This window comes from Cupressus sempervirens, chromosome 4 (genome assembly GCF_028749045.1).
Source record: "Cupressus sempervirens isolate cs-2001-9-10 chromosome 4, ASM2874904v1, whole genome shotgun sequence".
NCBI classification, from domain to species: Eukaryota; Viridiplantae; Streptophyta; class Pinopsida; order Cupressales; family Cupressaceae; genus Cupressus; species Cupressus sempervirens.
The window spans coordinates 91,791,687-91,803,225 of NC_143121.1; the positions used below are offsets into that span (position 1 = coordinate 91,791,687).

The 11,539-nt window shown below is 33.3% G+C and overlaps 1 pseudogene; it reads left to right on the plus strand.

Annotated features, from left to right (window-relative positions):
- Positions 1-6,184: 6,184 nt before the first annotated feature.
- On the plus strand, positions 6,185-8,038 carry LOC149560075 (cytochrome P450 750A1 pseudogene; annotated as a pseudogene).
- Positions 8,039-11,539: the final 3,501 nt, after the last annotated feature.

The window sequence follows — 11,539 nt, forward strand, 5'->3', positions numbered from 1 at the left end:
CTGACCTGGCACACGTGGTTTCTCCTAATTTGTCGCCAGAACACCTGATCACGTCGGTCATTGAAACTTGTTGCCGTGACTATTTCCACCGGGCGCTATGTCGCTATGGAGATTTTTCGGCTGATATGCGATAGCGACATAGTGGACAAGGCACCGTGGAACTTTTCTGACCCACCGAACGCTGGACCCACCTCTGCAACGTGTCCTTAGGGCATCATCGTGCTATCAAAATATCGTGCATTTTCTTTATAGCGCGATGGCGCCAACCGTCAGTCTACTCAGATCTGACGGCCGAAAACTTGCAGGTTGTAACATTAAAACACTTACTCTGAGACTAACTGTTGCATGAGCCACGCATTCAAATTTAAATCCTTGGTGGTAAAACCAGAGGTAACAGAACCACCAATTTCTTCTATCATCTTTCAGAACCCTTGATAGTAGAAATAAAATTCAGCATGATATCAGCAACAAAAAGTTTCAAAATAAATTTTTATGCTGACAAAATTGGACTTTAGTCTTTCAAATATTGTTTGTCCAATATTTATGTCACAATTTAAATTATAGAATGAAATATACAATTGATGTTATGTGACATCCAATGAATGTTTTCTGTGTTGCACATATTCCAAGTTAGGCTCAATCCTCTTCTTTACGATGTCTCTTCTATTTGGTAAAGGATGATTATTATCAACCCAAAGTTGAATAACTAAGTTCTTAACCATTTCCTCAATCCTATTAGATAGAGGACGTCTACACATTAGTGCCCAATTGCTTTCTAATGCACTATCATCCAAATTGTTTCTCCCTTTTAGATAATGTAATATTTTCTTCTGGATACATACCCAATATCAGATGTAAGTGAACATATCTTTGTTGGGGGGACATTTTCTTTTTTAAAATAGATTTTATTATCACTCCTCATGTAATGAATCTATCTACAAATATAGTTATTTTCTCAATGGAATGCCATAATTCCTCAAGACTCTCAAGAATATCTTTTTTTTAGTAGAGAAGTCCTCATTTGTTTCATACTTTTATCTATACCCAACAGTTTTAATGCCTCTATTAATTCATCTTTAAGAAGTGAAATTAATAACAATTGATATTTCTCCATTGTATCAAGATTATCATATTATCCGAGTATTTCCTTATACTTTTTATTCAATTTCCTCTTCGTAGTATGTGTAGGTTGAATAGAAAGTTCTCTAATTTTTTCCACAACCATTTCAACTAAATGATATATGTTTCTATGATTAATTTTCTTCTTCAATCTTTAAGCTAGACTAACATTCTCATCTATTGCTTGATCTTGGGCTACAAGATTTATTTATTATAAATGTCTTAAGATACAATCTTCTTTGCAAACATATGTGTACACATACCTAACTTGAAATATTATATCATTTTATCTAAATACAACATCTACAAATATAATAAATTTAACTTTTAATGAACTAAAGAGCTCAATGAACATCATTCTTTGACCTTGTGATGGACCTTCTTCAATATCCATTTATTCAACTTCAATTTCCTATTGTCCAACATTTACATCATTGACTAATTCACACACTATAACAAATAAAATCAAGTACTTATAAGGGGGAAGTTCTTTAGAAAAATTATACTTGGAAGAGATGAGTGTACTTGTTTGAGCTTAGGATGACCCTTCTCAAACCTTGAGAATTTTTCCTTTTTGAGTACATTTTAAACATGTACATGTTTAAATATAAGTATACTAGCCATCAAATAGCTTTGAATCTTCACTCTATACATTAAATTAAACTATGACCTGACATTTTTAATCAAATTATCTACCCTCACATAAATTTAGTGGACCCCTAACCATCACTCTTAGGTCATTTACTAAAAATATAATTAAACATATATATCTAAAATAATAAACTTGTGATAATTATTTAGATTAACTGAGAGGGGTGGCAGGTGCAGTGTGGGGGAGGGAGGGGTTAATCAATTATCCTTAGGTCTAGATGTACCAATTCAACTTTTAATCATTTCAAACAAATTAATCAATCTCAAATACCCACTCTTTCTCTATAGCATATCATCAAAATTTTAACATTTCATGTAATATCTTAACTCCTTATCTCTATAGGTGTTGATTGTGAGTAAATAGGCTACAAAGTGTAGAACATTGCAATTTTAGGGCTTGAGAGCCAAGAAATTAGGATCACTTTGTATAGTTTTTGTGGTCTAATTTCCACATCTTCTATGCTTTACCATATCTTTAGAAATGGGTAATTTTTAAAGTTGTGAGATCCTCTTTCTATATCCAGCCAGTATATCATGGCAATTTTATCTTAAAGTGAAGTTGAATTTTTTTTTGAATTTTCATATTTGATTGTTTCATTAGAAGGGCTTGGAAAAACTTATTATTATGTATCATACGAGCAATAGATTTTTTTTTTCATATCTTCCTTCATTTCATATAGTACTGCATAGTTACTTTAATCTTTTTTCTCTTCCCATCTTCCTCCATTTTTCTCTAATGGAGACTTACTATGCTCATGAAGTTATGGATCATTTTAATGGCATTTAATTATTGAACTATAGATTCGATGAATGAATGTTGGATTTTGATTCAAGTCTGAGTGAATGGTCTTTTGGAGAAACTCACTCGTTCAAGATAATAGATCACTGATACCGCAACTTGTTAGGGTGGATGGGAACTTCACTAACCATAAAGAGCTTCCAAGTACCAATCAGTCGAATGAAATTCAATGCAATGGTCCTTTTTCACTTGAATACTCTTTAGTGCAAGAGGATTTAATGGAGAAACTAATGAGCGAGGAGATATTTAGAAGCACTCAAGACAGTTGTTGTTATGATAAGGATGTTATGAGAATTGGAGCTAAATAAGTCTGTAGTGTAGATCACTACCCTCCAATGGGATTCTCATCATGATCAAAATAATGATGAGCTCTTAATGTGTACAACTACACAAACTAGAAAAATGTAGTCTGAGTATGCAACCTCTCAAGAGATTCCATTTTCTTATGAGGAGACGATTGTGGAGAATTTGAAGAGGGACAATGATGTGGTTTTTATAGCTATGACTTGTATGTGGGAATTTTCATATATGTGTGAGAGAAGAAAAATCTCCAATTTCACTAAGGGGGCACACTAGCTTGATCCAATGATACTAACCATTAGAGCAAGACCTCCTAATGGCCCCAATAAAAGCAATAAATTCTTGGACAATTTTGATGAATGTGTATGAAATCTTTGTGCAATCTTTGATTTTTCTAAAGTAGGTTTGCCTAAACAATATGCCTTTTCTCGACCAAAGGAAAAGTTTCTATTTTTGGCTCCAATGATATGTGGACCATTAAATTATACTAGGCAATCATAGTCAATCATTAAAGTTCTAGAAATCCCACCCAAATGCTGCTTCATTGAAGGAGAGATTAGCAAGAAGAATGTGATGTATGTGAATTAGATGCTTGTCCATTTAGGGTTTCCAATGTAGTACAAAGTGAAATGTGTGGATTCTCAGCTACTACTTCTCCAATTGCATTCAACGATTTTGTCTCGCCTCTGCATTTCTAAACTACTTACCTACTACAATTATATTATTCTGGATGTTTACTTTTGGCAATAAAAATTGTAAGATTATATTGTCAATATATCCAAAATACAAGTTTGGTGTAATAGTATCTGAGGATAGTATGTAGTGTTATATATATATATACAAAAAAAAATGGTTGAAGTCAATTCATATCCCTTTTTTTATATGCATATGAAGTATGGTTTAAAATATTGGAGATTCACAATTTAAAAGTTATTAGTCATAAGGATAGCTTTTACATTATTTATATATTTTTATTATTGAAAATATAAATTCAAGATTTGAGAAATTTTAATAGTAATTAATTTAGTTAATGTTAAGGTGGATGGAAAGCCACTAGCTAAACATCATAAATTTTCATAAGGGGATGTAGATATCAAATTGGAATAAGAACCTTGTAATGCTCAAAGCTTGTAATGACTTTGTTGTTTTTCATACTTTTCAAGAAAGGAATAGGTCCACTAATTTTTTAATTTTTTTAAACAAATCTTGGTCTCTATCAACTTAACATTTTTTTTGGAGGTATCAATGACCATGCTCATGTGAAAATTAAAAAACTTATTAATGATGACATATGTACATGTTGAAGGGAGACATTTTGGTCTGATGATGATTTCTCTGTCAAAATTCTGAGATTGATTTGTGTAGAGGCCATTATGAGATGTAAAGTTCAGAAATACAAGTGGAAGATTTACCGTGAAAGCATTCAAGGCCAACCTTGTGATGACACAATTTTTGAGCATTTTCTCCTTCACTTTTCCCTAGTTCTTTACTGACTTTGTGTTTTCATTTGGCATCTATTACCATTTTAGTAGGAGGAGACAAGATTGGCAACTTTCTTATTTCTTTTAAAGAATTTACAATGTTTGAATTTTCCTATTGGCATATATGTTTCTACCAGTTAGGATAAATTTTTGACTCTAGGTCTGTGTTTCCTACATGGCTATGCAATATCCAATGCTCAATACGTGAAAGCCTTAATTTCTACCACTCAAAAAAAAAATTTGACTCTAGGTTTGTGTTTTCCACATGCTGAATAAGTGAAAGCCTTAATTAAATATTTAATCAAGAATACATAATTTCATGATTCACATCTTTTGGTTATTTTTCAAGGTAGGTTGTCATCTCCAATTAGATTATCAATCTTCTCTACTTATAACATTGATGGTGTCCAATATTTTTTATAGTCCAAAACCAATGAGCAAACTTTACTCGAGTTTTATGGAAATTTTTTGTGACCCCTAAATTCTTCTGAGCATATGTTCGGACTTAATTTCACTATTATTTAATTTTAAAAAATTTCAAATATTTATTTTTTAGATTAATAATGCAATTAGAGTTGTAGACAAACAAGGTTGTTTAAAACAGTTGCAGATTTATAAGGTTGTTTAATTGATTTTTTAAGAGAAGTTTAATAAGGTTATTTATTTATTTTTTAAGAGAAGATTAATGTACAATGCCTCTATGCTAGTTTTCATTTAATTTTTATTTCTTCAATTGATAAGACAGACTGATGATTTTCCACTTGATTGCAACCCTTTTATATGTCAAAGTGACAGAACTTGTGATAAGACATCTACATCTTCCTCCTACCCCACCATAGGTAGGGACTCGAGTTGCACGCAACACTTGTTGGTACTATAGTTTTTTTAATAGATTTTGATGTACTTGAAAGTAGTGAGATGTAAATTATGTGATCTTCTCAATGGAATAATCAAATAAAAAGAAATAAGAAAATGTTTTTTCTTCCATGCCTTTTCATTTAATCAATTTTTTATTAAATGAGTAATATTTTATCAATGTTATTTTATTATAAATAATATTTATCAGACTACATAAAGTATTGCATAATAAAATAAATGATACAATTATTATTTATTTATTTGTATTTAAATTTTTCACTTCACTAAGAAGAACCAAACATAATTTTGCAATCTTATATCCTCATAAGAATCTTATAATCATATAATTTGAATTCTCTCCTATGGTTTATATTTGTCGCTTGCATTTCTTAATTTTATGTCTCTTATTTTGGTTAAAGAACTATTATTTTATTTTATTTTATTTTATTTGGAGTATCATTCACCATAGAGTATCTTTGATCATTTTTCAATACAATTTAGAAGCATAGACAGGATGAGATTTTTTTAAAAATAGAAATATGAGTTAAACTAAAAAAATTAGAACATGATAGCTTCATAGTTTTTATAACAACATAGATTAATATAATCTCAAGACACATTTAACCTTTACGGACTTTTTGATTTTTCAACGTTTTAAAACGTGTGAGGCTTTATCGTTGAATGTTCCAGACAATTCCACGTATACATCTCAATTATTTGCATAAGTATCTTCTTCATATTCGTCGTTATTGTCTATTCCAGGCTTGGAAGTATTGTTCATAAGCTATTCGACTTTGTCATATTCGGTTGAGCCATTGTATAACGTAATTCCTTGAATAGATATATAACAAGGCCCGCAAACCTTGACTATTGACCACGAGGAGCAATAGAGGCATCTCTCCCTATATATAAATAGAAGCCCGCGAGCAGAGTATTCAAAGAAAAGCTTGTGTGTGTCTGCTAAGTTCATTTCTCAATGGCAGCTTCCTTTGAATTTCTAGAACAATTTTGTGGCCAAATGATTACTGCTCTAGGGTTGGCATTTGTAGTCCTCGTGTGGGTATTATTCCAGCAGTTGAAGAGGGATCCTAAGTTGCCTCCGGGGCCATCCCCATTGCCCATCATAGGAAACATCCATCAGCTTGGGAAGCTTCCACACCGTAGTTTTCATGAGCTCTCAAAGAAATATGGGCCTGTGATGTACTTGAGATTGTGTTTTCTGCCCTGCGTGGTGGTCTCTTCTTCTGAGATGGCGAGGGAGTTTCTGAAGGCACACGATTTAGTGTTCGCCAACAGACCCTCTACTGCTGCTGGAAAACACATCGCTTACAACAACAAGAACATGGGCCTGGCTTCTTATGGTCCTTACTGGAGACATATGAGAAAGGTCTGTGTCATGGAGTTGCTCAGTGCAAAGAGAGTTGAGTCCTTTCGGTTCCTCAGAGCAGAGGAGGTTTCTCTCGCTATGAAATCCATGTGGGAGAGAAGCGAGCAGGGGACTGTTGCTGTGAATGTCAGCAAGTCTCTGCTGGATATCACCTCGGCCATTATTTGGAGGATGCTGACTGGGACGAGATTCGACGTTGATGATGTGACTGGGAAAGGGGGTGAGCTCAAAGACATGGTGAGGGAGATTATCAGCACCCTTTCTTCTGTTAACATTGGGGACTTCTTTCCTTCCATAGATTGGATGGACCTGCAAGGCCTCAAGAGACGCATGGTGAATGCCCACAACTTCTTCGACAGGATTGTTGGGAGAATTATTGACGACCATATTGAGCACAAGAGAAGGGCTCTGGAGGAGAAAAAGGAGTGGAGTAAGGACATTCTGGATGTGCTGCTCGACGTGGAAGAATCCCAGTCTCTCGACGTGGAGTTCACTAAAGATAATATCAAAGCAGTGCTCTTCGTACGTCGCTTTCTCTGCCCCCTCTCTCTTGATTTTTGCTCGATTCTGTTTTAGGGTAGAAGTTTTGTAAAATAGTTTGTCTAGATAAGATGATGATCTCAACCCAATTGGAGAATAGGAAAAATAGATCATAGAGTTAATGTCAAGAATCAAGTGAATATTCATTTTATTTCTACTTCCTTAGATTTGTTTAATGTTCTTCTAACAATTTAGTCCTACAATATATGTTTGAACAGGATCTGTTCATTGGTGGGATGGAGACAATAGCAACTAGCATGGAATGGGCAATCACTGCTCTGCTCAGGCATCCCCGGGTGGCCAAGAAACTGCAGGAGGAAATTGACTCTATTGTATGTGAAAATCGCATGGTAACTGAATCTGACCTTCCCAAGATGCACTATCTGCAATGTGTGATTAAAGAGTCGCTGAGGCTATACATGCCAGGACCGTTGTTGCTCCCCCATGAGAATAGCGAAGCTGTGACTGTAGGACCGCAGGGCTATGTCATACCCAAGAAAACAAAGCTCTTTGTGAATGCGTGGGCCATTTCAAGAGACCCAAATGTGTGGGAAGATCCGGAGGAGTTCAAGCCCGAGAGATTCGAGGGAAACAAGAGCTTTGAGTACCAGGGGCAGGAGTATGATATGCTGCCGTTTGGGACAGGGAGGAGGGGCTGCCCGGGTTGGCACATGGCAATCGGGCAGATGTCCTTTGTTTTGGCTCAGTTCTGGCACTGCTTTGACTGGAGGCTCGAAGGTGATCCTGCTGACTTGGATATGGAAGAAGAGTACGGAGCCACCGTGTCAAGGAAAAACCATCTCTATGCCATCCCTTCCTTAAAAGTTGACCGCAAGCTTCTAGCATAGACTCGTTTTAATAAGAAATGTATTGTTTTATTCGTTGTAGCTCCCGCTGTCCAACCACCTGATAAGATAGCAATTCATCAAACTTGCAATAATGGTGGATTTTTACATAAATAAGTTAAATATGAACTCAGCTTCCCTGCATGGGCCACTTAAAATTTCTTTGATGACTGGAACAGAAGTTGTGGGAAAATAAGAAAATGTAGAGATAGTAATTAAAAGGTTTTATATCTAGTTTTGTTTTAATTTTTCTTATTATGTTAAAATGGTCAATTTATTCATAAACATTTTAAAAGCCAAAATCTTTTTGCTTGTTCATGCGACATGATTGAAGATACTCTATTGAAGTTGTGAATGGTAAAGATACATTATATAAGTTATAAAGTAAAGAAAATAACAATAGAATTATTATTTTATGATTCCACTGAGACATTGAATTACATAATATCTAAATAGTTATAATAAGCCTTACTTTTTAAAAATAAATCTTCATACAAACATTAATTCACCTTAACTAACTATAGCTAACATAATACTAATTTAATTTATTTAACCTAATCTAAAACTAGCATACACTAATTTTAAAATTCTACCATCCCCCATTATTACATTATTTTCAACAAGAGAGGAACATACATATCAGTTTTGATTGTAATCTCTTTAGTTTGTTGAAGTGCCCTAACTAATCTTTTACGCTGACCCAAGAAGCATCAAATTGACTCCACTAGTGAATGTCTAAATCATAGATCCTATGATAGTTTGTAAAATGAGAGAACATAAAAATGCAAACACATCTCTCATACATAAACATACACATATCCTTTGAAATTTCCCATCTCCTCCATGTGTGTCTAGTTACCCTTTTAATGGTGTACCCTAGATTCCTTTCCCATAGAAGTCCACATCTTTCCTAAGTGTATCCAACACCTTGTCAAGTGTTGCAATAATAATCTCTCCTCTACTACAAATAACAACTGCAAACATATGCACATGGGAAGACCTTTATTTTAGGATTCCACATCTTCTCCAAATATAACTAATATATCTTCAAGTGTACAAAAAAACTTCATCCTTGCTCTTTGAATGGACAAATATAGTTTCCTATACCACATTTTCTTTGCCCATGCAAAATAAGTTCTTTTACTTGCAATGAATCCTCCTTGAAGAAGAAGTTAACTTGGAATTATAGCCATTCTCCTTCCTTTATTGGCCCCAATTTTTAATGATCATATTATTCCTTGCACGTTAAAAATAGTATGAAAAGAAATAACAAACTTTCATGACCAACATTCTTACATTCTTCTTGTCAATGAGAATCCCTTATGCTCTATGCTCAAATTGGCTTTGACCTACTTTGATACGTAAGAAAATCTAGTTAGAGTCTTTCGAGGAGAATAACCTATCGACTTAAGAAGCATGTGTGCCATTAGGTTCCTGAAATGATTGCATCTACATGAGAACTAAATAGATTGGTATCATTTCAATGCTAGTATGAGGTTTCTATCGCAGTATCAATCCTAACCGTAAGAATGCCATGGGCATTGTGATCCAATAAGAAAGATGACCTCTCTCATTTTGGATTAGAGGTTATTAGATTCTAAGATAACTAAGTTCTTAACCATTTCCTCAATTCTATTAGATAGAGGACCTCTACACATTAGTGCCCAATTACCTTCTAATGCACTATCATCGAAATTGTTTCTTCCTTTTAGATAATGTAATATTTTCTTCTGGATATATATCCAATATCAGATGAAAGTGGACATATCTTTGTTGGGGGGACATTTTCTTTTTCAAAATATATTTTATTATCACTCCTCATGCAATGAATCTATCTGCATATCTAGTTATTTTCTCAATGGAATGCAATATTTCTTTAAGACTCTCAAGAATATCTTTTTGTAATTGAGAAGTCCTCATCTTTTTCATACTTTTATCTATACCCAACAATTTTAATGCCTCTATTAATTCATCTTTAAGAAGTGAAATTAATAACAATTGAGTTTTCTCCATTGTATCAATATTATCATATTATCCAAGTATTTCCTTATACTTTTTATTCAATTTCCTCTTCGTAGTATGTGTAGGTTGAATAGAAAGTTCTCTAATTTTTTCCACAACCATTTCAACTAAATGATACATGTTTCTATGATTAATTTCCCTCTTCAATCTTTAAGCTACACTAACATTCTCATCTATTGCTTGATCTTGGGCTACAAGATTTATTTATATTAAATGTCTTAAAATATAATATTCTTAGGGAACATATGTGTGCACATACCTAGCTTGAAATATTATATCATTTTATCTAAATACAACATCAACAAATATAATAAATTTAACTTTTAATGAACTAAAGAGCTCAATGAACATCATTCTTTGACCTTGTCATGGACCTTCTTCGATATCCATTTCTTCAACTTCAATTTCATATTGTGCAACATTTACATCATTGACTAATGCACACACTATAACAAATAAAATCAAGTACGTATAAGGGGAAAGTTCTTTAGAAAAATTATACTTGCAAGAGATGAGTGTTCTTGTTTGAGCTTAGGATGACCCTTCTCAAACCTTGAGAATTTGTCCTTGTTGAGTACATTTTAAACATGTACATGTTTAAATATAAGTATACTAGCCATTAAACAACTTTAAATCTTAACTCTATACATTAAATTAAACTATGACCTAACATTTTTTATCAAATTATCTACCCTCACATAAATTAAGTGGACCCCTAACCATCACTCTTAGGTCCTTTACTAAAAATATAAATTTTAAACATATATATCTAAAATAATAAACTTGTGATAATTATTTAGATTAACTGAGAGGGGTGGCAGGTGCGGTGTGGGGGAGGGAGGGGTTAATAAATTATCCTTAGGTCTAGATGTACCAATTCAACTTTTAATCACTTCAAACAAATTAATCAATCTCAAATACCCACTCATTCTCTATAGCATATCATCAAAATTTTAACATTTCATGTAATATCTTAACTCCTTATATCTATAGGTGTTGACTGTGAGTAAATAAACTACCATAAAATATAGCATGAGAAAAAATAACATCCACACATGAAAATAACACTTTTGACACTAGGATTTAGCATAGAAATCCAATTTAGGAAAAACCACTAGGTGACATCCTACCAGTCATAACTTTTCTAGAGTGAACCCAATTAAGATGCATGCATGTCAAAGGTTATACAACACACTATTAAATGTGACCTTGTTAAATTATATAATCGCCCTGTTAGGAGTGGCCTTGTTAGAGGCCTTTCGAACATTCCATTATTATGTCACCTTGATTAAATGTTTTACAAAATGAGTATTAGGGTTAGGTTAGATTCATTGAATCCTTCTATCCTTTTTTCTCTCCTTCTTCTTCTTTAAAATTTTGATCAAATCCTTACCTCTGATCATGAAACAAAATATCATGCATTAAATATGTCAACTCAAAAATTCTTATCTTCAATGTGCTTTGAGTAATTCAAAATCTAAAGTATGTTGGCCTCAAAATCAAATCTTTCTCAAACTATAACTTTTTCTATCACTCA